The 24,761-nt window shown below is 45.4% G+C and overlaps 1 protein-coding gene across 1 annotated transcript in view; it reads right to left on the reverse strand.

The window, feature by feature from the left end:
• LOC141126507 (POU domain, class 5, transcription factor 1.1-like) overlaps nucleotides 1-24,761 on the reverse strand; it is a 41,024-nt gene that overhangs the window by 14,379 nt on the left and 1,884 nt on the right. The window lies entirely within an intron of this gene.

A 24,761-nucleotide genomic window follows, 5' to 3' on the forward strand; every position in this document is an offset into this window, starting at 1 on the left:
TTTACATCCCTGTGATTACCAATGTTGATGCTGGAGTCCATCCACCAATTTCCTGGTTGAATGAAGGTGGTCTTTTGAGCTCTGTTATCAAATCCTGTGAAGTGGATAAGTGTAATCTTGGTGAAGCGGACCAATTTGTGCAGGAGGATCGTTGGTGTTATTACCCAATTTATCCATCGCTTATACCCCTTCTATGGAGGGTAAGAGTCAGTATTATTGAGTGCTGGTGGCGGCTGTTCTATCCATTATTTGAGTCATCTTGTGGTGGACTTTTGATTGGATCGTTTTTCAACAGCTCATCACTGACAAACTTTAAATTAGCGCTACATCTTTTTACTTGTTCGGTGGCATTTGACCCATTGTAGGTCAATGTACCGGCAGGTGCCATCAGAAGCCTGTCGGCCAGCTACGAATCCCACTTGGTCTGGATGTACTAGGTGTGGACTGATGGAAGAAATGCATGTGACCAAAAGTTTGGCATAAAGTTTGGGTCAGTTTTTAGTAGTGAGATGGGCCTTGTAGCTTGCTCAGTCTTCGCCTGGTTTGCCAGGTTTAGGGATTGTGGTGATGTTCGCTTCAAGGGCTTCTGAGGGGATGAAGCCTGTGGAGAGTGTATGATTGACAGATGAGGGGCTAGTAGTTTGGAGAATTGCTTGTAGTGCTCATATCTGAAACCATCAGGCCCAGGGACTTTATGTAGTGGAGGCGATAGTGCTTTCCAGTTCAGGTAGAAAAAAAAAAAAAAAAAAGTTATGAAAAATAAGAATATACATATACAGCACTACAAAAACAAATCATAGCCCCATTTTTGAGGAAGCCGAATATGGAAGCATACACAACTATACTCATTAAATTGTTATATACATATACACACTTCTGGCGTCCAAAGATGATAGGAAGATATAAGATGTAATATGGAAAAATTTTAGGGGGAAAAAAAAAAAAAAAAAAAAAAAAAAAAAAAAAAAGGAAGAGGAAAGGTGACGCAGCCACCAAACATCAGATAATGTGGTGCTGCAATCTTCATTCGTAGAAGTGTGAGACATCCCACTCAAAGTTGAGCCCAATGGGCTTTCTAGTGTTGAGATGGAAGATCCAATACACTTCTCTTTTGCACAATATTATAAATTTGTTACCCCCCCCCCCTTCTAGATAACACCAATCTTTTCCACTCCCTAAATACACAAACCGCTGACATACTTATGACACAAATTCCAATGCCTTGCTATGTTAATTGAATGATCTTTAGCAATGTCATAAATGATCTTGTAGGCGATCTCTCAACCTGCAGGTAGTATGACCCACATACTGTACAGAACACAGCTCACATGTGACTACATAGACCAAGAATTTGTTATTGCAGTTAAAAATGTGGAGACCTTGAAATCCTTATTAAAAGACAGAGTGAATGACATCCCTCTGTTTCACATGGGGGCAACATGGACATCTACTGTCACCACATCAATACGTTCTCTTAAACTGCAACCAGTGTGGACGGTGAGGTCTACTGGTGTATATACTAGGGCAAAATGTCCTGCCAATGGTAGGAGCTCTACGCAACACTGCTCTAAAGCCCTTAGATAGAACCTGGGCATTTATAGGGTTCTGTCCTCTGAATGGAGAGCAGGGTCCTGTGGCACTGTGTCTGTTGAGAAGGGCGGAGGAGGAGATGTTGCTCCAGCACCTTTTTTGGCTGGACTGCATGTCCTTCTGTGAGAAGTCATCCGTGAGGCGGCACTACCTGTACAAGCAGTGGTTTTTCTTTCTGGACATACCGCTGTGTCGTCTGATGTACCAGCTCCCCTCTGGTATGGGAGAGAGGGGGGGGGAGGAATGTTATGGAAGGCAGAGAGTTGACGGTTGTCCCGAAGGCTGAGCAGAGCTTATGGGTTAAGCGGACATCTTGCTCTGCAGCAGCCAGCCCCCCAAGTGTGCACAATTTTAACTTGTGACATGTTAGGCATCCATTTACTTCGCATAACATCTTAAACATTATAAAAAAAAAAAATAGATAAATAGTCGGTTTTGTTTTTTTATTCATGAAAGTATTTTCTTCTCAAAAAAATTGCGTTTAAAAGACCGCTCTGTAAACACAGTGAGAAAGTATTGCAATGACCGCCATTTTATTCTCTAGGACATACAATGTTTGGGGGTTCCAAGTCATTTTCAAATTTTCTAGCAAAAAACTGATTTGAACTTGTAAGCAACAAAATGTCAGAAATAGGCCTGGTCTTCAAGTGGTTAATAAAACACACACCTTAGACTCCCTCCATCCCTGTTCAGGAAACATGCAAATTCTTTCCTAAGGCTGCCAGGACCAAAATACAAAACTGATGTTAACACTTAGGGCTCTTGCACATGGGGCGGATCAGTGATGATCCGCCCCGTGAACATCCACTTACTCAGCGGGGATCGCTCCGCCGATCCCCACTGAGCAGGAAGACAGGCCCGTTGAATGGAAAAGTAGGTTTTTCCTCCGTTACACTTTTTCGGATCGGAGCGGGTCAGATGTCAGCGGACATGTCACCGCTGACATCCGACACTCCATAGAGATCTATGGAGTGTCCATTCAGGTCCGCCTAAAAATCTGACAGGCGGACCTGAACGGACAGTCCGTGTGAAAGAGGCCTTAAAGTGATTGTAAGGGTTTGTTACTCAAGAAAACAAAAAACAAAACACACACTACACGACATATACTTACCTCCACTGTGCAGCTCGTTTTGCACAGAGTGGCCCAAACCTGCTCTTCTGGGGTCCCACAGCGGCTCTTCCCCGCATCAGATAACTCCCTGGGAGAAGCGCTCTCCCAGGGATTACCTTTGCAGGCGCGCTCCCGAATCCAGAATTCGGCATCCATAGAGGCTGAATGCAGGACTCGGCCCCGCCCCCCAGCACCCACATCATTGGATTTGATTGACAGCAGCGGGAGCCAATGGCTGCGCTGCTATCAATCTATCCAATCAAGAGCCGAGAACCACAGGCAGAGAGACAACGCAGCCCCGTAGGTCAAGTTCCAGGGCTCAAGTAAGTAAAACGGGGGGGGGGGGGGGGGTTGGGCTGGTCACTGCCAGGTGTTTTTCACCTTAATGCATAGGATGCATTAAGGTGAAAATAACGAGGTTACTTACTGGTAACGTTCTTTCCCGGCATCCCAGGACAGCCACCTGAGAGATCTTGGCTCCTCCCCTCTGTAGGAAACACTGTGCCAGCCTTCTATAAATTTCCTCCTCCCCTGCTGGCTCTTCAGTTCTTTGAAGAGCACCAGTCCAATGGGGAGACACAAGAACATATGATACACATATCTAACTATATCACATTTCCTGTAAGGAAATCTTCATGTCCAAACATTAGGGTGCGTACCCGGCTGTCCTGAAAGACTCCGGGAAAGAACATTACCAGTAAATAACTTCGTTTTTCCCCTAATCGTCTTTCAGTACAGCCACCTGAGAGGATAAATGAGCACTTACCCCTAAGGCGGGACCACGGCATGTAAGACCTTGCGTCCAAAGGTCTGACTCTTGTTCCTTAGAGGGATTCGGATAAAATGAAGGTAAAAATTTCTTTGCCTCTGGAATTTTGAGGCCACTATAGGCGGAAATCCCGCATCCATTTGAAAGATTATGCAATCCGGAAAAATCTGAAAAAAAAAGGGGGGGGGGGGGGGGTCTGATCGATAGGGCCTCTATCTCACAGACCCTTTTGGCTGTAGTAATTGCTACCAAAAAGACAGGCTGCAATTCTCTAATGGTTCAAAGGGATCTGCTGTCAGTTTGCAGCACTAATGACAGATCCCACTTTGGAAAGACTTTACTGTGTATCGGTCTCAGTCTGCTCACAGGTCTAAAGAGTCTGATTATCCATGGATTAGACGCTAATCTTTTTTCCTGGTAAACTGTGTTGACACTTGACTCTTTAATGTGCTAAGGCTTAGTCCTTTGTCTACCATTCTGTAGAAACCAATGCCCTGTACACACGGTCGGATTTTCCGACAGAAAATGTGCGATAGGACCTTGTTGTCGGAAATTCCGACCGTGTGTGGGCTCCATCACACATTTTCCATCGGATTTTCCAACACACAAAGTTTGAGAGCAGGCTATAAAATTTTCCAACAAAATCCGTTGTCGAAAATTCCGATCGTGTGTACACAAATCTGACGCACAAAGTGCCACGCATGCTCAGAATAAATAAAGAGATGAAAGCCATTGGCTACTGCCCCATTTATAGTCCCGACATACGTGATTTACGTCACCGCGTTCAGAATGATCGGATTTTCCGACAACTTTGTGTGACCGTTGGTATGCAAGACAAGTTTGAGCCAACATCCGTCGGAAAAAATCCTAGGATTTTGTTGTCGGAATGTCAGATCAATGTCTGACCGTGTGTACGGGGCATAAGACTGCCACTGAGCTTTGTGTGTTGAAACTGTTGTCTGTGCACCATCTGTTAAAGCACTTCCATACTTTCTGGTAGATGTTACGTGTCTTAACCTTCCTGCTTTTCAGCAGAGTATCTACTAAACGGCTTGAGAACCCTTTTGCTTCCAGCAGCTGCTCCTCAGATACCATGCGGCCAATTTCCACCTTTCCACTTGGGGGCAGCGTACTGGGCCCTGGGAGAGTAGATCTTCCTGGGCTGGTAATAACCAGGGTGGGGTTCTACCGCGAGTTCTTTGAGCATAGAGAACCACGGTCTACCGGGACAGTGAGGTGCTATGAGAATTAGTGTTGTATTCTCTGTATGTAATTTTCTTATTACTGCTGGTAGCAGTACTGGTGGGGGAAAGGCATAGCATTTGTTGAATGCCAGCCTCTGCGCTAACGCATCTACCCCGAGCGCTCCATCCTCGCTTTTCAGGGAGAAGAATGTTCTGACTTTCCTGTGGCAAACAATTCTACCTGAGGTATTCCCCATTTTTGAGTAATCTGTTCGAATACCTCCTGTTTTAGTACCCAATCGCCTTCTCTCACTTTTTTTCCTGCTGAGGAAATCTGCCACTTTGTTTAAATCCCCCTTTAAGTGGACTGCTGATAATGAGAGTATGTTTTCCTCCCCCCAGTTCAAGATTTCCTCTGCTAAAGCCCACAGGGTTCCGCTTCTTGTTCCCACCTGTTTGTTTATGTAGGCGATTACCGATGAATTGTCGGACTTGACCTGCAAATGATGCCCTCAACTCTTTCTGGAAGGTTTGAAGTGCAAACCATACTGCTTTCAATTCCTTCCAGTTTGATGATCTCATCCTCTCCTCTCCCCCCCCCCCCCCCCCCCCCAAGTCCCGTGTTATCCAAGAGCCTAGATGTGCCCCCCAACCTACGCCGCTTACGTCTGTGGTTAAGATTTGGGAAATGGGTAGGCTCCACAACCGTCCTTTGTTCACATTTCCTGTCCTCCTCCACCACAAGGTTCTTTTTACCCTTGCTGGTATTAGAACTTTGGTGTTTAAGGACTCCTGCTTGTGGTCCCATATTTTTAACAGGAACATCTGTAGTGTCCGAAAATGCAGGCCTGCCCATTGTACTGCTGGGATTGCAGATGTTAGCAACCCCAGTGTTGACATTACCTGCCTTATGGCACATGGTAAATTAGCCTGCATTATGCTCACTTCCTTCTGAATTTTTTCTATTTTCTCCTTGGGTAGGAACACTCTTTGTTGAGCTGAATCTATGATATATCCCAGGTATATTTGTTAAGTGGGTTGTAGATTGGATTTTTATAAATTTATCAACCAACCTAAGTTTTCTAAGAATGTCTGCGTGTAATTGAGATTCTCTAGTAATTTCCCAGGTGTTTCTGCAAAAAGGAGAAGGTCGTCTAAATAGGCAATGATGGATATGCATTTGATTCGTAACGGTGCCAAAGCTTCGGCCAGAATTTTTTTAAAAATTCTGGGTGAGGAGGAAAGGCCAAAGGGTAAAGCTTGAAACTGAAGGTGCACCATTTCCTTTTCTGTTTCTATTGCTAACCTTAGAAATTCCTGACAGTTCTGATGTATCGGGATGTGGAGGTACACGTCCTTTAAAGTCTAGGGAAACCATATAACAGTTTGGGGGCAATAGCGCCTTTACTGAATATATGGAATCCATTCTGAACCTTTTGAAGGGTATTGACACATTTAGGGGTTTGAGGTTGAGGATTGGTCTGACCATCCCAGAGGTTTTTTTACACATATTTTTTATGTGGGAGTAGAAACCCTGCCCTCTTTCTTCTTTTGGTACTTTGGTGATTACTCCTTGTTCTTTGAGCTCCTTTATGGATCTCATTAACCCTCTGGCCTTTTCCTTGTTTTTTGGATGTTTGGTGACATCTTGAGAACTCTAGATGATACCCTTCTCTTATTGTTCTCAAGAAAAAAAAAGTTGGAGGATATTCCTTCCCATTGTGGGAGGAAGGCCCCCAGTCTTCCTCCCACTGTGACTGCCTTGTCATTTTATGTTGTGGGTTTGCTCAGGACGAAAAATCGCTCCTCCCTTGCCTTTCCCTCTCTGAACCCAAGGTTTTCTCTGGTTATCCGCCTTGGGTGCTGTAAAGCAGGATCTTGTATCCCTTCTTTGCCTCTTTTTATTCTGTTGTGGTTGACTCCAAGTTGCTTTGCATTTCAATGGAAACGCTTCCTTATCTGCTGTACGGTCCAGCACTTTCTCCAACCCTGGCCGAACAGCAGGTCCCCTGTAAATGGAATCCCGCAGAGTTTGGCTTTGGATGCGCAGTCCCCCTGCCATGTCTTTAACCATAGGGCCCTTCTTGTAGAGTTGGCTAGTGCGGAGGATCTGGCTGCCATCCGCACCAGCTCTGCTGAAGCATCTGCGATATACGCGATGCCTCGCAGGAGTGTGGGAAAGGAAGATAGTATCTGCTCTTTTGCAGTTCCTTCAATATGTGCCTGTATTTAGTTCAACCAGAACTCTACATTCCTAGCCACCACAGTGACCGCCAAAGCTGGCTTTAGGCTGCCCACTGTTGAGTCCCGGGACTTCTTTAATAAAGAGTCCATCCTCCTATCCATCGCCTCGGATAGGACCCCCATGTCCTCAAATGCTAAATCAGTGTGTCTCGACACTTGTGAAAAAGCTGCATCTAATTTTGGAGTATTGTTCCATACTAATGCTGGATCCTTTGTGAAGGGAAACCGTCTCAAAGGCTTTAGAAAAAAAAAAAAAATGGTTTCTTTCTGGTTCCTGACATTCTTTCTTAATTGCCTCCATTAAGACCTAATGAACAGGAAAATTCTTCTTTTCCTGTTCTCCTAAGCCTTCATACATCTGATCATGCAAGGATAGAGGTTTCTTTTCCACTTGTATACCTAGTGTGGTATAAATGGCCCCTAAAAGATGGTCAACTTCTAATGAGTTTGTATCTGGATGGCTTTCTGGACTCCCCATCCAGAGCTTCACCCTCAGAATCTTGGGAGCCGGATGTTGCACTTTTCGGTTCCTACTCCGCCTCCTCTCTAGGGGCTACTGAAGGACCTGCACTAGTGGAGGGTATTGCTTGCGTCATTGGTAATGCTGCCTGTACTGGGGGAGGAGCAATCTGCACCTGCGGTATCTGAAACCCTTCAAAAAAAAAAAAAAAAAAAGTTTTAATAGATTCAAAAGTACTGGATAATTCTTAAACAGATGCCGCTAGCTCACTCTGCTCTGTGGAATGCTCTTGTACTAGTTTACTAATACATTTTTTACATAATGCTTTCCCCAGGAATCTGATGGTAGTTTTACAAGAAGGGCACCTCCTTTTTGCATTATGAGGGGCCCTGGTTTTGTCTGTTTTTTGAAAAGACATAAAGGAAAAAACCCACAAAATTGATACTCCGTACCCTCCCCTGCAATTGCAGGAGTGCAGCATCTTCATATGGGCTTGCCTCACCAGGGACCCTATGATCCACCCTCTGACACCGGAGGGTCCTCTTTACCTACCCCCCCCTTTTTTCCCCATCCCATACTACTAAGGGGGGGGGGGGGGTTCAGTCCAGGGGAGTTCAACCCTAGGTTCCCTTTACCTTCACATGGCTGGAGCTGGTCTCTGCTGGAGCAGTCTGGTCTGATCCCTCTGCGTCCGCCATTGTAGCGTCACCTCCGGAGCCTCTGCTGTCTCCACAGCATGTACGGCTCCTCTCCAGCCCATGCCTGGCTCCTTTTCATTGTTCGCGGCCGGAACCCGCAAGTGCACGCCCCTCCGGCCGGACAGAACGTCATCCGCCACAGGCCGTGCACTCCCAATACCCAGCGTGGTTTGTTGCTATCACACGCTGCTGAGGGTATGGGACTGCAGGACCTGCACTTAGTTTCCACTGCGCTCAGTGCTGAAAAGGTGCCCCTCCGACCTCCACCTGCACTCAGGGATGCGGGGGTGGCAATAAAAAAAAGATTTTAACCACTGGGCACTTAAACCCCCCTAAAAACCAGACCAATTTTCAGCTTTTGGTGCTCTCACATTTTGAATGAGAATTACTCAGTCATGCAACACTGTATCTATGAAATTTTTGTCTTTTTTTCACACAAATAGAGCTTTCTTTTGGTGGTATTAGGTGGTAAAGGAAAAAAAAAAAAAAAAAAACGAAAAATCTGTAAAAAAAATGTTTTAGTTTGTTATAAAATTTTGCAAATTAGTAATTTTTCTTCATATATTTTGGCCAAAATGTATACCGCTACATATCTTTGGTAAAAATAACCCAAATCGGTGGAGATTTGGGCTTAGTGAAAGTTAGAGTCCAAAAGCTATGGTGCCAATATCTGAAAATTGATCACACCTGAAGTACTGACGGCCTATCTAATTTCTTGAGACCCCAACATGCCAGAAAAGTACAAATACCCCCCAAATGACCCCTTTTTGGAAAGAAGACATTCCAAGGTATTTAGAAAAATGCATGGCGACTTTTTTGAAGTGGTCTTTTCCCACAATTCTTTGCAAAATCAAGTTTCTTTTTCCAACAAAATCATCATATTAGCAGGTTAGTTCTCACACACACACACAGCACATGCATACCACAAATTACACCCCAAAACACATTCTGCTATTACTCCCGAGTATGGCGATACCACATGCGTGAGACTTTTACACAGTGTGGCCACATACAGAGGCCCAACATGCAGGGAGCACCTTCAGGCATTCTGGAGCACCCAGGCCAATTCTGACATTTCTCTTCTACATGCAAAAAAAATCATCATTTATTTGCTAGAAAATTACATAGAACCCCAAAATATTATATTTTTTTTTTTAGCAAAGACCCTAGAGAATACAATGGTGGTCATTGAAACTTTATCTCGCACGGTATTTGCGCAGCAATTTTTCGAATGCTTTTTTTGGAAAAAAATGTTGTGCTTTGCTTTTAAAAACAGTAAAGTTAGCCCAATGTTTTTGCATAATGTGAAAGATGAAGTTACGCCGAGTAAATAAATACCCAAAGTGTCACCTTTCAAAATTGCACACGCTTGTGGAATGGCACCAAACTTCGCTACTTAAAAATCCCCATAGGCGACGCTTTAAAATTTTTTACTGGTTACATGTTTTGAGTTACAGAGGAGGTCTAGTGCCAAAATTATTGCTCTCGCTCTACCAATCGCAGCGATACCTCACATGTGTGGTTTGAACACAGTTTTCATATGTGGGCGGGACTTGCGTATGCGTTCGATTACAGGGGCACTTTAAATTTTTTTTTTTTTTTAACTTTATTTTGGTTTGACTCTTTTCCAAAAAAAAAAAAAAAAAAAAAAAAAAAAAAAGAAGAAGTACTAGTTACTTACCGGTAACTGTCTTTCTGGGAAATCTTCCAGGACGGCACACCTGAGAGATGAGAGGCTCCTCCCGACAGGAAACACAATCAATCAACAGCTGTTTTAAGTCCACACCCTTCCCCTTGATCCTCAGTTTGTAGAGAAGTAACTCCTGAACCTGTTTCACAAGGGAAATCATTCCTCATAGGTACTCACCTTCTAGTGTTCTAAAATTTTCCCTCCAACGGGTGGGAAGTAGGCTTGCCGTCCTGGAAGATTTCCCAGAAAGACAGTTACCGGTAAGTAACTAGTACTTTTCTCAAGTCATCTTCCAGGACGGCACACCTGAGAGGATAATCAAGTAGCTCAGGCCTACCTTTAGGGTGGGACCACTGCAAGACCCTCTTGGCGAACCTCGGTTCTGCAGTGAGCTTTACCTTCACTCCATATGCTTGATGAAGGTATCTTAGCTGGATCATGCGGCTGATCTGCCGGTCTACTCCACCGGTGTCCCTGCCTTCTCTGCTTCGGATGCAGGATCTAGGTGGAGTGGGTTCTTAACCACTTCAGCCCCGGAAGGATTTACCCCCTTCCTGACCAGAGCACTTTTTACAATTTGGCACTGCGTCGCTTTAACTGCTAATTGCGCGGTCATGCAATGCTGTAACCAAACGAAACTTGCGTCCTTTTCTTCCCACAAATAGAGCTTTCTTTTGATGGTATTTGATCACCTCTGCTGTTTTTATTTTTTGCGCTATAAACGGAAAAAGACCGAAAATTTTGAAAAAAAATATATTTTCTACTTTTTGTTATAAAAAAAATCCAATAAACTCAATTTTAGTCATACATTTAGGCCAAAATGTATTCGGCCACATGTCTTTGGTAAAAAAAATGTCAATAAGCGTATATTTATTGGTTTGCGCAAAAGTTATAGCGTCTACAAACTAGGGTACATTTTCTGGAATTTACACAGCTTTTAGTTTATGACTGCCTATGTCATTTCATGAGGTGCTAAAATGGCAGGGCAGTACAAAACCCCCCCAAATGACCCCATTTTGGAAAGTAGACACCCAAAGGAAATTGCTGAGAGGCATGTTGAACTCATTGAATATTTATTTTTTTTGTCCCAAGTGATTGAATAATGACAAAAAAAAAAAAAAATTACAAAAAGTTGTCACTAAATGATATATTGCTCACACAGGCCATGGGCATATATGGAATTGCACCCCAAAATACATTCAGCTGCTTCTCCTGAGTATGGGGATACCACATGTGTGGGACTTTTTGGGAGCCTAGCCGCGTACGGGGCCCCGAAAACCAAGCACCGCCTTCAGGATTTCTAAGGGCATAAATTTTTGATTTCACTCCTCACTACCTATCACAGTTTTGAAGGCCATAAAATGCCAAGATGGCACAAAACCCCCCCAAATGACCCCATTTTGGAAAGTAGACACCCCAAGCTATTTGCTGAGAGGCATGGCGAGCATTTTGCAGCTCTCATTTGTTTTTGAAAATGAAGAAAGACAAGAAAAACGTATTTTTTTTTCTTTTTTCAATTTTCAAAAGTTTGTGACAAAAAGTGAGGTCTGCAAAATACTCACTATACCTCTCAGCAAATAGCTTTGGGTGTCTATTTTCCAAAATGGGGTCATTTGGGGGGGGGGGGGGTTTATGCCATCTGGGCATTCCATGGCCTCCGAAACTGTGATAGGCAGTGAAGAGTGAAATCAAAAATTTACGCCCTTAGAAAGCCTGAAGGCGGTGCTTGGTTTTTGGGGTCCCGTACGCGGCTAGGCTCCCAAAAAGTCTCACACATGGGGTATCCCCGTATTCAGGAGAAGCAACAGAATGTATTTTGGGGTGTAATTTCACATATTCCCATGGCATGTTTGAGCAATATATCATTTAGTGACAACTTTGTGCAAAAAAAAAAAAAAAAAAAAAAATTTGTCTTTTTCCCCGCAACTTGTGTCACAATATAAAATATTCCATGGACTCGACATGCCTCTCAGCAAATAGCTTGGGGTGTCTACTTTCCAAAATGGGGTCATTTGGGGGGGGTTTTGAACTGTCCTGGCATTTTATGCACAACATTTAGAAGCTTATGTCACACATCACCCACTCTAACCACTTGAAGACAAAGCCCTTTCTGACACTTTGTTTACATGAAAAAATTATTTTTTTTTGCAAGAAAATTACTTTGAACCCCCAAACATTATATATTTTTTTAAAGCAAATGCCCTACAGATTAAAATGGTGGGTGTTTCATTTTTTTTTTTTTTCACACAGTATTTGCGCAGCGATTTTTCAAACGCATTTTTTGGGGAAAAAAAAACACACTTTTTAACATTTTAATGCACTAAAACACACTATATTGCCCAAATGTTTGATGAAATAAAAAAGATGATCTTAGGCCGAGTACATGGATACCAAACATGACATGCTTTAAAATTGCGCACAAACGTGCAGTGGCGACAAACTAAATACATTTTTAAAAGTCTTTAAAAGCCTTTACAGGTTACCACTTTAGATTTACAGAGGAGGTCTACTGCTAAAATTACTGCCCTCGATCTGACCTTCGCGGTGATACCTCACATGCATGGTGCAATTGCTGTTTACATTTGACGCCAGACCGACGCTTACGTTCGCCTTTGTGCGAGAGCAGGGGGGGGGACAGGGGTGCTTTTTTTTTTTTTTCCCCTCATTTTTTTGCTTTTTTATCTTATTTTTAAACTGTTCCTTTCATTTTTTTTTTGTAATCATTTTTATTGTTATCTCAGGGAATGTAAATATCCCCTATGATAGCAATAGGTAGTGACAGGTACTCTTTTTTGAAAAAAATTGGGGTCTATTAGACCCTAGATCTCTCCTCTGCCCTCAAAGCATCTGACCACACCAAGATCGGTGTGATAAAATGCTTTCCCAATTTCCCAATGGCGCGGTTTACATCCGGCGAAATCTAAGTCATGAAATGCTCGTAGCTTCCGGTTTCTTAGGCCATAGAGATGTTTGGAGCCATTCTGGTCTCTGATCAGCTCTATGGTCAGCTGGCTGAATCACCGGCTGCATTCTCAGGTTCCCTGTTGGGACAGGAGAGCCAGAGAAAAACATGGAAGACGGTGGGGGGGGGGGCATTCCCTCCCACTGCTTGTAAAAGCAGTCTAGAGGCTAATTAGCCGCTAGGATTGCTTTTACATGAAAGCCGACCGCTGGCTGAAAAGAATGATACCAAGATGATACCTAAACCTGCAGGCATCATTCTGGTATAACCACTCAAAGTCCAGCAACATACCAGTACATTGCTGGTCCTTGTTGGGTATACATTGTAAACTTTTTTTTCATGCAGCCTGTGGGCTGAACGAAAAAAAGATCTTGATCGGTGGGTATGCCCACCATTAGAATACCTCCCTTCATCCACCCACTTCTAATGATGGGCATACATGCACCGTTTTATATATGCCGAAGCATGGGGGCATCCTCCCGCAAAAGGCAGGAGCAAATCGCTCCTCCACCCACTGCTGCCCCCACGCTTCGGCATATATGCTGAAGTATGTAACTGTGGTGGTGAAATCACCTCCGACAGCGCTGGAGTCACGGCTTTATGTATCGTGGGAGCAAACGCTGTTGCTGTCAAGATAAATAAATCCGCGCTGCAGCTGAATGGCGTACCTGAAAACAAAAAAAATGGTTAAAACACATTAAACTATAAAAAAATTACATACCTGAAAAGCAGACATGATAAAACATAATAAAACATTGCAGAATAGAATACAGTAAAAAAAGAGAAGAACAATAGAGAGAAAATAGAGAGAGAGAGAGAACAATAAAAACGACAACTATTTTTGTTTTTTTTATTTTATATTTTTTTTGTGTATTTTATTTTTTTTACTTTTTTTTTTTTTTTTTCACTTTTTTTTTTATAACTGTAACTTTTAAAACTGTAACGGTTCCAGGTTTGGGTCTCTCAAAATGCGATGGCATCTTGGGAGACCCTGTGAAAGTGTGTCCTAGTCTGTGCAGTGCTGTACCCTACGCTAAAACTCAACTAGTGTATGGTAGCGTTCAAAACATTCACCAATGCAAAGACCAGGATTGCCAGGACAGGAGGGACAATAATACCGGGTGTCACGCCTAAATCCGCGCTTTCTGCAGACACGACATTTTCTTTGGGGAGCTTGTTGGGTAGGGGTACTCGGGATGGCATAAGGAAAATGCCTCTCATGCAGCCGGCCTATTGCGTTTGGTTGGGGAAGGTGAGGTGGAGCACCGTCTGGAAACAGAAGGGCTCTGACGATCTCTTCCTGGAATTTAAGGAAGGATCCAGTCCGTCCTGAAGCTCTGTATAGCACATGAGCGTTCAGCAAAGCCAATTGAAATAAGTATACAGACACTTTTTTGTACCAGCGTCTGGCCTTACGGGCAATTAGGTACGGCGCCAACAACTGGTCGTTGAGGTCCACCCCTCCCATATTTTGGTTATATTCGTGGACACAGAGGGGTTTCTCCACAACACCAGTCGCCGTAGTAATTTGGGTCGTCGTGTCTGCATGAAGGGAGGTAAGAACGAAAACATTCTTATTGTCCCTCCACTTCATAGCGAGCAAGTTATTACACTTCAAGCAGGCTCTCTCCCCCAGCCTAAGACGGGAATCTACAAGCCGCTGAGGAAAGCCCCGGCGATTAGGTTGCACGGTGCCACATGCTCCAATTTGATGATCAAAAAGGTGACTAAAGAGTGGCACGCTCGTGTAATAATTGTCCACGTACAAGTGGTACCCATTTCCGAATAAGGGTGACACCAAGTCCCACACTATCTTGCCAGCACTTCCTATGTAGTCAGGGCAGTTTGTCGGCTCTACGTGACTATCTTTGCCCTCGTAAACCATAAATCTACATGTATAGCCTGTGGCCCTGTCACAGAGCTTATACATCTTGACCCCGTATCTGGCACGCTTGCTGGGAAGGTACTGTTTGAATGACAAGCGGCCAGAAAACTTAATCAGGGACTCATCAACGCAGACAACTTGATGGGGAGTAAACAAGTCTGCAAAACGTTGGTTGAAGTGGTTTACGAGGGGCCGAATTTTGTAGAGCCGATCGTATTCAGGGTCTCCACGAGGACGACAGAGTTCATTGTCGTTGAAGTGCATGAACCGCAAAATCTGCTCGTATCGTGCCCTGGTCATGGAGGCAGAGAACACGGGCATATGGTGAATTGGGTCAGTGGACCAATATAACCGCAACTCACTCTTTTTGGTTATGCCCATGTTGAGGGAAAGGCCCAGAAAGACCTTAAATTCGGAGACCGTAATTGGTCTCCAATCTCTGGCAAGGGAGGACTGGGGATTAGCGGCGATGTGTTGACCAACGTACAAATTGCTTTGGTCCACAATAGATCTATAGAGATCTTCGGTGAAAAACAGTGAATAAAAATCCAGTGGCGTAAAATCAACTGTTTCCATCTGAATTCCGGGTTGGCCAGTGAATGGGGGCAATACGGGTGCTGCAGAAGTGGTGGGTACCCAATTCGGATTGGCCAATGCAGCAGGAAGGGCACTATGGGCACGACGGGCCTGTCTGTCTTCTTGGTGGCAGCGGGACCCTACTAGTGCTTGCCACCTCACCAGCTTGAACTGCACTTATGGGACTCGCCACGTCACCACGTGATACTGCAGTGCTGGATGTACGACCAGGGTGTACTAGGCCGCTGGTGCTTGCCAGTTCACCAGAAGGAGTAGCGGCACTAGTACTGCTCTGCTCCATACGAGGGACCTGCGGTTCTTGCACTTCAAGGACAGAAGAAGAAGACTGGGGTCTGGTACGCCTGACCCTAGCAGGGACCACAACTCCGTCGTCAGAGCTATCTGTCATGGAGCCGCTGTCCTCTACAGGATCGTATTCTGAGCCTGAACTTGACAGATGAGTGACTTCCTCTTCACTATCTGTCATACTCAGAAACGTGTAGGCCTCTTCACTAGTGTACCTTCGATTTGCCATTTTGGCCTCTAAATTTAGGGGTACACTAGTGAGACTCACAGGCAAAAAAGCTCCTGACTGTCAGCGACTGTATCAAAACGCTACCAAAAAACTGTTAGCGATCGCAGGGATCAGGCCTGACTCTGCGAACGCTGCAGTTATGTGTGCTTAGTGTTTTGTGACAGTTATCGATCGATACTGCACTTGGGTGGGCTGGGCTGGGCTGGGCCGAGGAGCAAAACGCAGGTGCTAGCAGGTATCTGGGCTGATCCCGCTAACACTGCGTTTTTTTGGGGGACCCTAAACTGCTGGGGAGTATAGATCTGATCGGATCAGATATCGATCCGCTCAGATACTATAGCACTAAGGGAGGTGTATGCTGCGTGCGTGGGTGTTAGCGGTACTGGCGCTAACCTGACGCTGCCTGGGGCGACGCAGACCTTATCTGACCCTAAAAACTTAACTTATATCACCGCCGGGCAATTAGGGGGTTAAACCTTTATAAGGTAATTAACGGCGGGTGCCCTAAAACTATAATAAACTGTAATAAACTATAATAAACTACAAAAAACAAACCAACTAACCAGCGTCACCCGTAACAATTATATGGTGATCACTGGTGAAAGGGTTAACTAGGGGGCAATCAAGGGGTTAAAACCTTTAGAAGGTAGTATATGGGGGTCCCTGTCGCTATAAAACACTGACAGCGAACCTATATACTTACCTCCCTAACTAGCGTCACCTGTGTCACTAATACAGCGATCAGAAAAACGATCGCTTAGTGACACTGGCGACAGGGGGTGATCACGGGGTTAAAACTTTATTAGGGGGGGTTAGGGGGGTACCCTGGACCTAAGGGGGGTACCCTAGACCTAAAGGGGGCTAACCTAACTGCCCTAACACTTATAACTGACACAAACTGACACCAATGCAATAATCAGAAAAAAAAAAAAACCTGCTATTGGTGTCAGTATGTGTGGGGGTACAGGGGGGTGATCGGGGGGTGACAAGTGTGCCTGCGTGTTCTACTGTATGTGTAGTGTTGGTGCACTTACTTGGATGTCTTCTCTCCTCGGCGCCGGACGAAAAGACCGTCTCGAGGAGAGATGACATCACTTCCTCCGCTTCTGTTTACATTCACAGAAGCCGAGGAAGCACATCATTGGCCAGGAGCGATCGCGAGGGGGGAGCCACGAATGAGTGGCCTCCCCCTCACCTTCGATCGACCCTGACCTCGATCCGACCGCCGCTGGCACCGGGGGGGTCCGATCGGACCCCCCACCCGCGGGCAGGCAAGGACGTACCTGTACGTCCTTTTGCCTGCCTGTGCCATTCTGCTGACGTATATAGTCGTGCGGCGGTCGGCAAGTGGTTAAAGACGGAATCAGAAAACATGTTAAACTTGTAGGTTATCAATGTTGCCTGTCACACATCTAACAACAATGGCCTATTCTGCCTATAGGTGCTGCTTAGAACCACTAAAAAGATTAATCGGAGAGCTGTGTTGTAAGACAAGGACACTACATTGATCAATAAGGGAGCCTGTCTTAACACAACCCTGTCCAGGGAAATAAAACTGCCAAAAGGGGGGCCCCTGACAGACAACCTTTTTTTGTTCATTTTTATCTTTACGTCAGCAAAGACTGAAGGGAAACCTACTTAAGGGAAATAGATTAACAAAAACTTAACCCCTGGGTTTAAGGCATGCCCAATCTATAGTTTTACTTATGCCTGAGAGCCTACTCAGGAGATTAACATCCGTAGCAGGAGGAGAACACTCATACTGCTACATCTAGTTTTGCTAGAAGGGCAAAATGAAGGCCATGCACCGAGCTGTAACCTATTTGGTCGGGTATACATCTTTATACTTCATCTTCAGGCCATAAAACTCCTCTGAACCGAACTTCCTAAGTTCTTATTACAGGGCGACTCATTATCGCCTTCCTCCAGTGACCCATAACTCTACCGGGCTTCAACCCTAGGAAATGGCTCTGGCATCCCTGAAAGTAAGGGGTCAAGGCTTTCTGACATGTGACATTTGCAGCCAGAACTCCTGGCCCTTCCACGGAAGAGAAGGCTGAAATACAAAAAGGTGATACATGTAGTATTAATATCACAAATAAAAAGAAAAAATCATAGATTGTGGACATAGCACAATAGATTTAAACAGAAAGGACACAAACATAGACAAAAATGTTGTGTATCTGAGCGTGACTAGCTAAACCAACATATCAAACATGGGAAGAGACCCAAATCTGAACCTCACAGTCTGGTTTTCTGATGTGCGGCCAATATTATTTATTTATTTATTTATTTCAGGTACTTATATAGCGCCGTCAATTTACGCAGCGCTTTACATATATATATATATTATACATTCACATCAGTCCCTATACCCTCAAGGAGCTTACAATCTAAGGTCCCTAACTCACATTCATACCTATACTAGGGCCGAATTAGACAGGATCCAATTAACCTACCAGCATGTCTTTGGAATGTGGGAGGAAACCGGAGTACCCGGAGGAAACCCACGCAGGCACAGGGAGAACATGCAAACTCCAGGCAGATAGTGTCGTGGTTGGGATTCGAACCAGCGACCCTTCTTACTGCTAGGTGAGAGTGCTACCCACTACACCACTGTGCCACCCAATATGTAAACATTAAGACAAACACACCTTAAATGCTGCGCATTTCTGAAGTGCAGCTAGCTAGGTCATAACTGGTAAATACAAAAAGGACGGGAACCCCCTTTTACAATGGTGTTTTACTGATGTACAGCAAAACAAGGCCTTAAAGAGAAGACAGAAAGACCCAAACTTTTATGTTGCGTATTTATGACGAACCACCAAGTACAGTTATAAGACAATCCTTTCTGTTATGCAGTTCTGTAGTGCAGTTACATAGAACCAACACAGAAAGAACACAAGCAACCTACAGCATTGGGTTTTTCTGAAGTGCCCTAAGGTAAGGCAATATAAAAACAGAAAGCACCAACAAGCTTCAATGTTGAGTATTTCTGCTGTGCAGCAACATAAAAACAAAGAAACAACAGACAGCCTTTACAGCTGCGATCTTTCTGGTCTACTGCAAAATAAGGCAATAACTCCACAATGAGTATCCCTACTGCGTAGCAAAACCTCAACAGGAGGGACAGATAAGCTTAGGGTTCCCACACCCGTGCGACCCAACCTGCCACTTGGGACTGCAAGACGCCTGAGAAGTCATATACTATGGCTTCCAAAGGGTACCAGTCGTGACTGTGCGACTCCAGGTCGCAGCGTCTCCAGCAGTCCCTGCTTACGGAACCACAGACCTCAAGATTACACAGGTCGCAGGAAAAGCAGTTTTCAGGTTGAACAAACAAGGGGTCCCCATGCTGTGGCTCCCTGGAGGAGTGCAGCCAACAACCCCCTACTGTGTATACCTAAGAAACAGCAAGGAAGATCAATGAGAAACACCACTTACTGCTGTGCCTTTCTGATATACAGACGATAAGGCAGTAAATATAGGACATACAGGACACAAACAATGTTCAATCTTTGTGTATGTCTGATGTGTAGCATATACCAATACTGAGCAGAGATGCCATCACGCTCAATGTGTCTCCCTGCTGAGCAGCAAAAACAAAATCAGAAAAAGACAAACAACCTTCATTGCTGTGTCCTTTCTGATATGCAGCCAATAAGGCAGTAAATGTAAGACATAAAGGACAGACAACCTTCAATCTTGTATGTGTCTGATGTGCAACAACAATTTTGAATAGAGATAGCACATCCATATTCAAGTGATTTGGCATGCGACTCAACATGTCAAATCGCATGCCTAAAATCGGCAGCCATTGCCGTTAATAGCACTGTCTGAATCAGTACGGGCCACTTTGTGGTGCTGCACTGATTACCAATGGCAGTATGTGTACTACCCCAGGCACAGGTTCAATTTTGTATTTTCCAACAAAATCAGGACCATCCATCTTCACTGCTGCCTTTCTGATAAGCAACCAATAAGGCAGTAATACCGGACCCACAGACAGACCTCAGTCGTGTATATCTGATGTGCAACAATCTAACAATTCTGAATAGAGATAGCACATCCATCTTCAAGCGATTTGGCATGCGACTCAACATGTCAAATCGCATGCCTAAAATCGGCAGCCATTGCCGTTAATAGCACTGTCTGAATCAGCACGACGCCACTTTGTGGTGCTGTACCGATTACCAAAGGCAGTATATGTACTACCCCTGGCCCAGGTTCAATTTGTACTTCTGTTATGGAGCCCGACAAATCAGGACCGTCAATCTTTCCTGCTGCCTTTCTGATAAGCAACCAATAAGGCAGTAATACAGGACACAAAACCCCCACAGACAGACCTTTATCTTGTGTAGGTCTGATGTGCAGCAATATAACACTTATGAGCAGAGATGTCTTTACCAGACTCAATGATGTGCGTTTCTGCCGTGCGGCACAAAACCAGAAAGTACAGACCACCTTCCCTGTTGTATTTTTCTGATCTGTAGCCAAACAAAGCAGTACCTTTAGGACATAAAGGACACCCAACAAGCTTCAGTGCAGTGCATTTCTGATGTACAGCAATATACCCCTTATGAGCAGAGATGTCACAAATCTCAATGTGTATTTCTGCTGTGCCACCAAACACCCCAGCAAGGACAAACCTTCACTACTGAGGTCTACTGGTGAGCAGCCAAGGAGTCATGGTGTATCCCTTTATGAAATAACCAAAACAGGGGCAATTTATTTCATAGGCCTAGCCTGGGCTGTAGATACTAATCCTTCACCACCAGTGAAGGAACCAATCCTAAAATGGTTGGACACCTTACTATAGAAGCTGTTGTCCTACCTTACCTCCGTAGATTGAGCAAACGCTAGCCAGCTCATACACGGGTGGGGCTGATTAGTAACTAAAGTCTCAATGAGCCCAGCCCTAGAGACCAATTTAAGACCCCTAGAAAAAGGTGGTTACCAATTTAGCCTGGAGGTAAATAGCCACCTGCAGGCCTTAAACAAGCAATCATATAGCCATCTAGCTCTTGCATATGTTTGCACAGAAAATCCTTATTCAAAGGATATAGGAAAACGATTTATGGTAAATCGCTTTTAGATCTGCCACTGAGTGGACTGTAGCCCAAACCAACAAAAAGGTTTTTCTTACCCCCTGCATTAAAATATAACCACAATGTAAGAGTGGAGTGGGAGGTTGGAGCTTATGAAAAGTTACCCATAGCAAGCAACCCCAAAAAGGAGGATCTGTCACAAGGGAACCCCTACTGTGCCACACAGAAGCTTGGTCCCTGCCACATTGTTGAAGGTTAGGTCAGCTTTTAAGCATCTTGGAGCAACTTCAGATTCCTAGCAGCTGGGCTAATAGGGCCAGATAACCTAGTGCACCTGCTGAGCAACGGAGCTTACTCCTGAATCCTTCAACCATTGCACCATTAATTTGTTCAGTGGTATACCTGGCCAGTAAGGAACTCTTTGTTCTACCAGGTCACCCCCTTTGCTATATTCACCCCTACTAATATACCCCAACCGGGTATGTAGGGAGAGGCTGGCAACCTACTATTGTGATAACCACAGTGTCTCTGCTATAAGAGGGAGCTGTGGCTGGTGGTTTTTAGCAGTAGCTTCTGGGCTGTTTTGTTATGCAGACCCCAGGCCCTGCACTGCACTGCACCACTCACTAAATATTGGTGGAAGGGGAAAAAAAATGCCTTACCTACCTCTTTCCCATCTGAGGTGGTTTAGGCACATTCGCTCCTCTGCACCACTTGTCCACCATACAGGATCATTGATGTAAGAGGGAGCTGTGGCTGGTGTTCTTAGCAAAAGCTTCTGGGCTATTTGAATCCAGACCCCAGGGGAGATGATCTCAAATGCCCAGAAACCATCTGGCTGGGATTGGGGATTTTTGACTCACCGTTGTCGTCTTCCCCTTTTTGCCACAGCCACCAGGCTTGCTTTTCCATCCTTATGGTCCACACGCAAGGAGGATATCCGCCAAAGTGCCCCCCCTCCAACTGCTGTCCCTTTAGGGAGCTGCAAGGTTAGGCTGTGTCCTGCACTGTACCAGTCAGTATATACACATGGGGGGGGGGGCAATGCCATACGTTCCTCATTCCCATCTGAGGTGGTTTAGGCAGACAATTACCATAGTGAATTGGTGCCTCCTCGAAAGGAGGATGTGGGCGCCTGCTCCTGCTGACTCTCAGCCTTCCCTTCTGGGTAAGAACGCAGGTCGTTCAGGCGGTGCCCTCCCCAGCAGCCCACGCAAGCTACCAGGGGCCCAGAAGTCAGGGGATACGATCCCCCTGGAAAGAACCGACGGCCAGCACCCCCGTCTGAACGGACGCCCGTACAGGTAAGGGGGGAGACAGGATAAGGGCCCCTGAAGTTCTGGGTACACCACTGTACCCAGGGGCCTTCAGCTACCAGGGGGGCTTTCCCAGTTTTTGCTGCCCCCCCTGAAGAAAGGATAGGGGAACCCCCCAGGAAGGATAAATATATCCTGCCAGACCCAGAGGCTTCCCAGGCATTTGGTCCGGCTCCCAGGGGGAGACCACCAGCCCCAGGCTTCGGTCATTTGGAAAAAAACAAACAGTTTCGCTGTGTAGGGAGAAACACAATCAAAAACTGAGGATCAAGGGGAAGGGTGTGGACTTAAAACAGCTGTTGATTGATTGTGTTTCCTGTCGGGAGGAGCCTCTCATCTCTCAGGCGTGCCGTCCTGGAAGAGGACTTGAGAAATTTTGATCACTTTTATTCCTATTACAAGGAATGTAAACATCCCTTGTAATAGGAATATGGCATGACAGGTCCTCTTTACAGTGAGATATGGGGTCAATAAGACCCCCACATCTCACCTCTAGGCTGGGAAGCCTGAAATAAAAAAAAAAAAAAAAAAAAGCTTTGGCTTTGATCGTAGCGGTGAGTCGGTAGAAGCACCGGAGGGCGGCAGAAGGGGGGGGGGCATCCCCTCTCACCTCCCGTTAGAATGATCAAGCAGTGGAACAGCCGCTATGATCATTATGGTGTAGGGAATCGCTGGCTGAAAAAGCTGATATCTGAATGATTCCTGTAGCTGCACCCATCATTCAGATATCCCCACACAAAGTCAAGGACGTCGTATGACGGCCGGCAGGCGGGAAGTGGTTAAAACGCTTTTTTTAACACAAAGTGGTCCATTTATACCAGGGATATGCAATTAGCGGACCTCCAGCTGTTGCAGAACTACAACTCCCATGAGGCATAGCAAGACTGGCAGCCACAAGCATGACACCCGGAGGCATGATGGGACTTGTAGTTTTGCAACAGCTGGGGGTCCACTTATTGCATATCCCCGATTTATACAATACAGAGGCTGAGCATGGCCGAGCATCGGTGAGTACGACTGGGTATGGGGGGGTATGGCAGAGTATCGCGGGGTATGGCAGAGCATTGCAGGGCATTGAGTCACTGAGCAGCGCTGTGGGCACTAGAGATGCAGCCCACAGCGCTGCTGCCATCCATCCATCACCCTCTCCGCTCACAGTGTACCGATCGGTACACAGAGGGGAGAGGAACCGGCGTCATGAGGTGACGCCGGTTTGTTTACATGTGATCGCTCCGTCATTTGACGAAGCGATCACATGGTAAACGGCCACGATCAGCGGCCATATACCGGTATCCATGATCCTGTGGACCCGGCGGTCACGGATGTGTTCGGGTGCGTGACCCAGGGGGCGCGCGAGAGTGGAATTCTGGGAGGACGTCATAGTACGACCTCCCAGGGTTAAGCAACCGCCCTGCAGCCGTCATTCGGCTATGGGCCGGTTGTTAAGTGGTTAACCAGGTTAGTTCTGTGCTGACCCTGTCCTGGACACTGCACACAGATCTCCCTCTGGTTTGTCCGAGGAGTCTCTACTCCTCTTTTAGGACATGCTGCCTGAGCCCTCTGGCTCTCCTGGCTTAGTTCCAGTGGTGTCTCCCCTCTGGAGGAAACACAAATAACTGCGGAGCCAGCAGGGGAGGAGGAAATTTATAGAAGGCTAGCGCGGCGTTTCCTACAGAGGGGAGGAGCCAAGGTCTCAGGTGGCTGTCCTGAAAGACGATTAGGGGAAAAACAAGGTTTACAACCGCTTCAGCCCTAGAAGATTTACCCCCTTCCTGACCAGGGCCCTTTTTGCGATTCGGCACTGCGTCGCTTTAACCGACAATTGTGCAACTTTGCACCCAAACAAAACTCATGTCCTTTTTTTTCCCCCACAAATAGAGCTTTCTTTTGGTGGTATTTGATCACCTCTGCGGTTGTTATTTTTGCCCTATAAACAAAAAAAAGCGACAATTTTGAAACAAAAATGCAATATTTTTAACTTTTTGCTATAATAAATATAAAAAACATGTCTGCCTGTCTGTCTATGTATATTGATTGGGTAGGGTTTTTTTTTTTTTTTTTTGGTAGTAATGGTGGCGATCTGTGACACTTTTTGGGACCATTGGCAATTTGGCAATTACACAGCGATCGGTGCTATAAAAATGCACCGATTACTGTAAAAATATCACTGGCAGGGAAGGGGTTAACTGTGTTCCCTAGTGTGTGTTCTAACTGAAGGGGGAGGGGACTGTCTAGGGGAGATGACAGATCACTGTTGATACTTTGTATGAACAGACAATCTGTCTTCTCCCCTCAGAGAACCAGAAACTGTACACAGATCCCGGTGTGTCTCCAGCGATCGCGGGAGCACGGCGGTGATCACGACCGCCGGGCAATCGCCCCTAGTGGCCACAGGGCCAAGCGACGTTACATAACGTCGTTTCGCCCAGCCGTGCCATTCTGCCACAGTAAAACTGCAGTGGCTGGTTGGCAAGTGGTTAAACTGCAAAAAATAAAAAAATTCTACAAGTTAACTTGTCCTTTGGCTTTGAGAAAATAGAAGTTTTCTGTGCCCATTTGCAGCCCAATATATACTTGAGTGCCTGCTTTCACAGAGAGCATCTACTACAATCAGCAGGGGGATCTGAGCAGGTTCACTGCTGATTAGAGCAGAAGAGGATGGAAGTCACATCCATGCCTAGTGGACCTATGTC

The sequence above is a fragment of the Aquarana catesbeiana genome, linkage group LG01 (genome assembly GCF_042186555.1).
Source record: "Aquarana catesbeiana isolate 2022-GZ linkage group LG01, ASM4218655v1, whole genome shotgun sequence".
In the NCBI taxonomy this organism is placed as follows: Eukaryota; Metazoa; Chordata; class Amphibia; order Anura; family Ranidae; genus Aquarana; species Aquarana catesbeiana.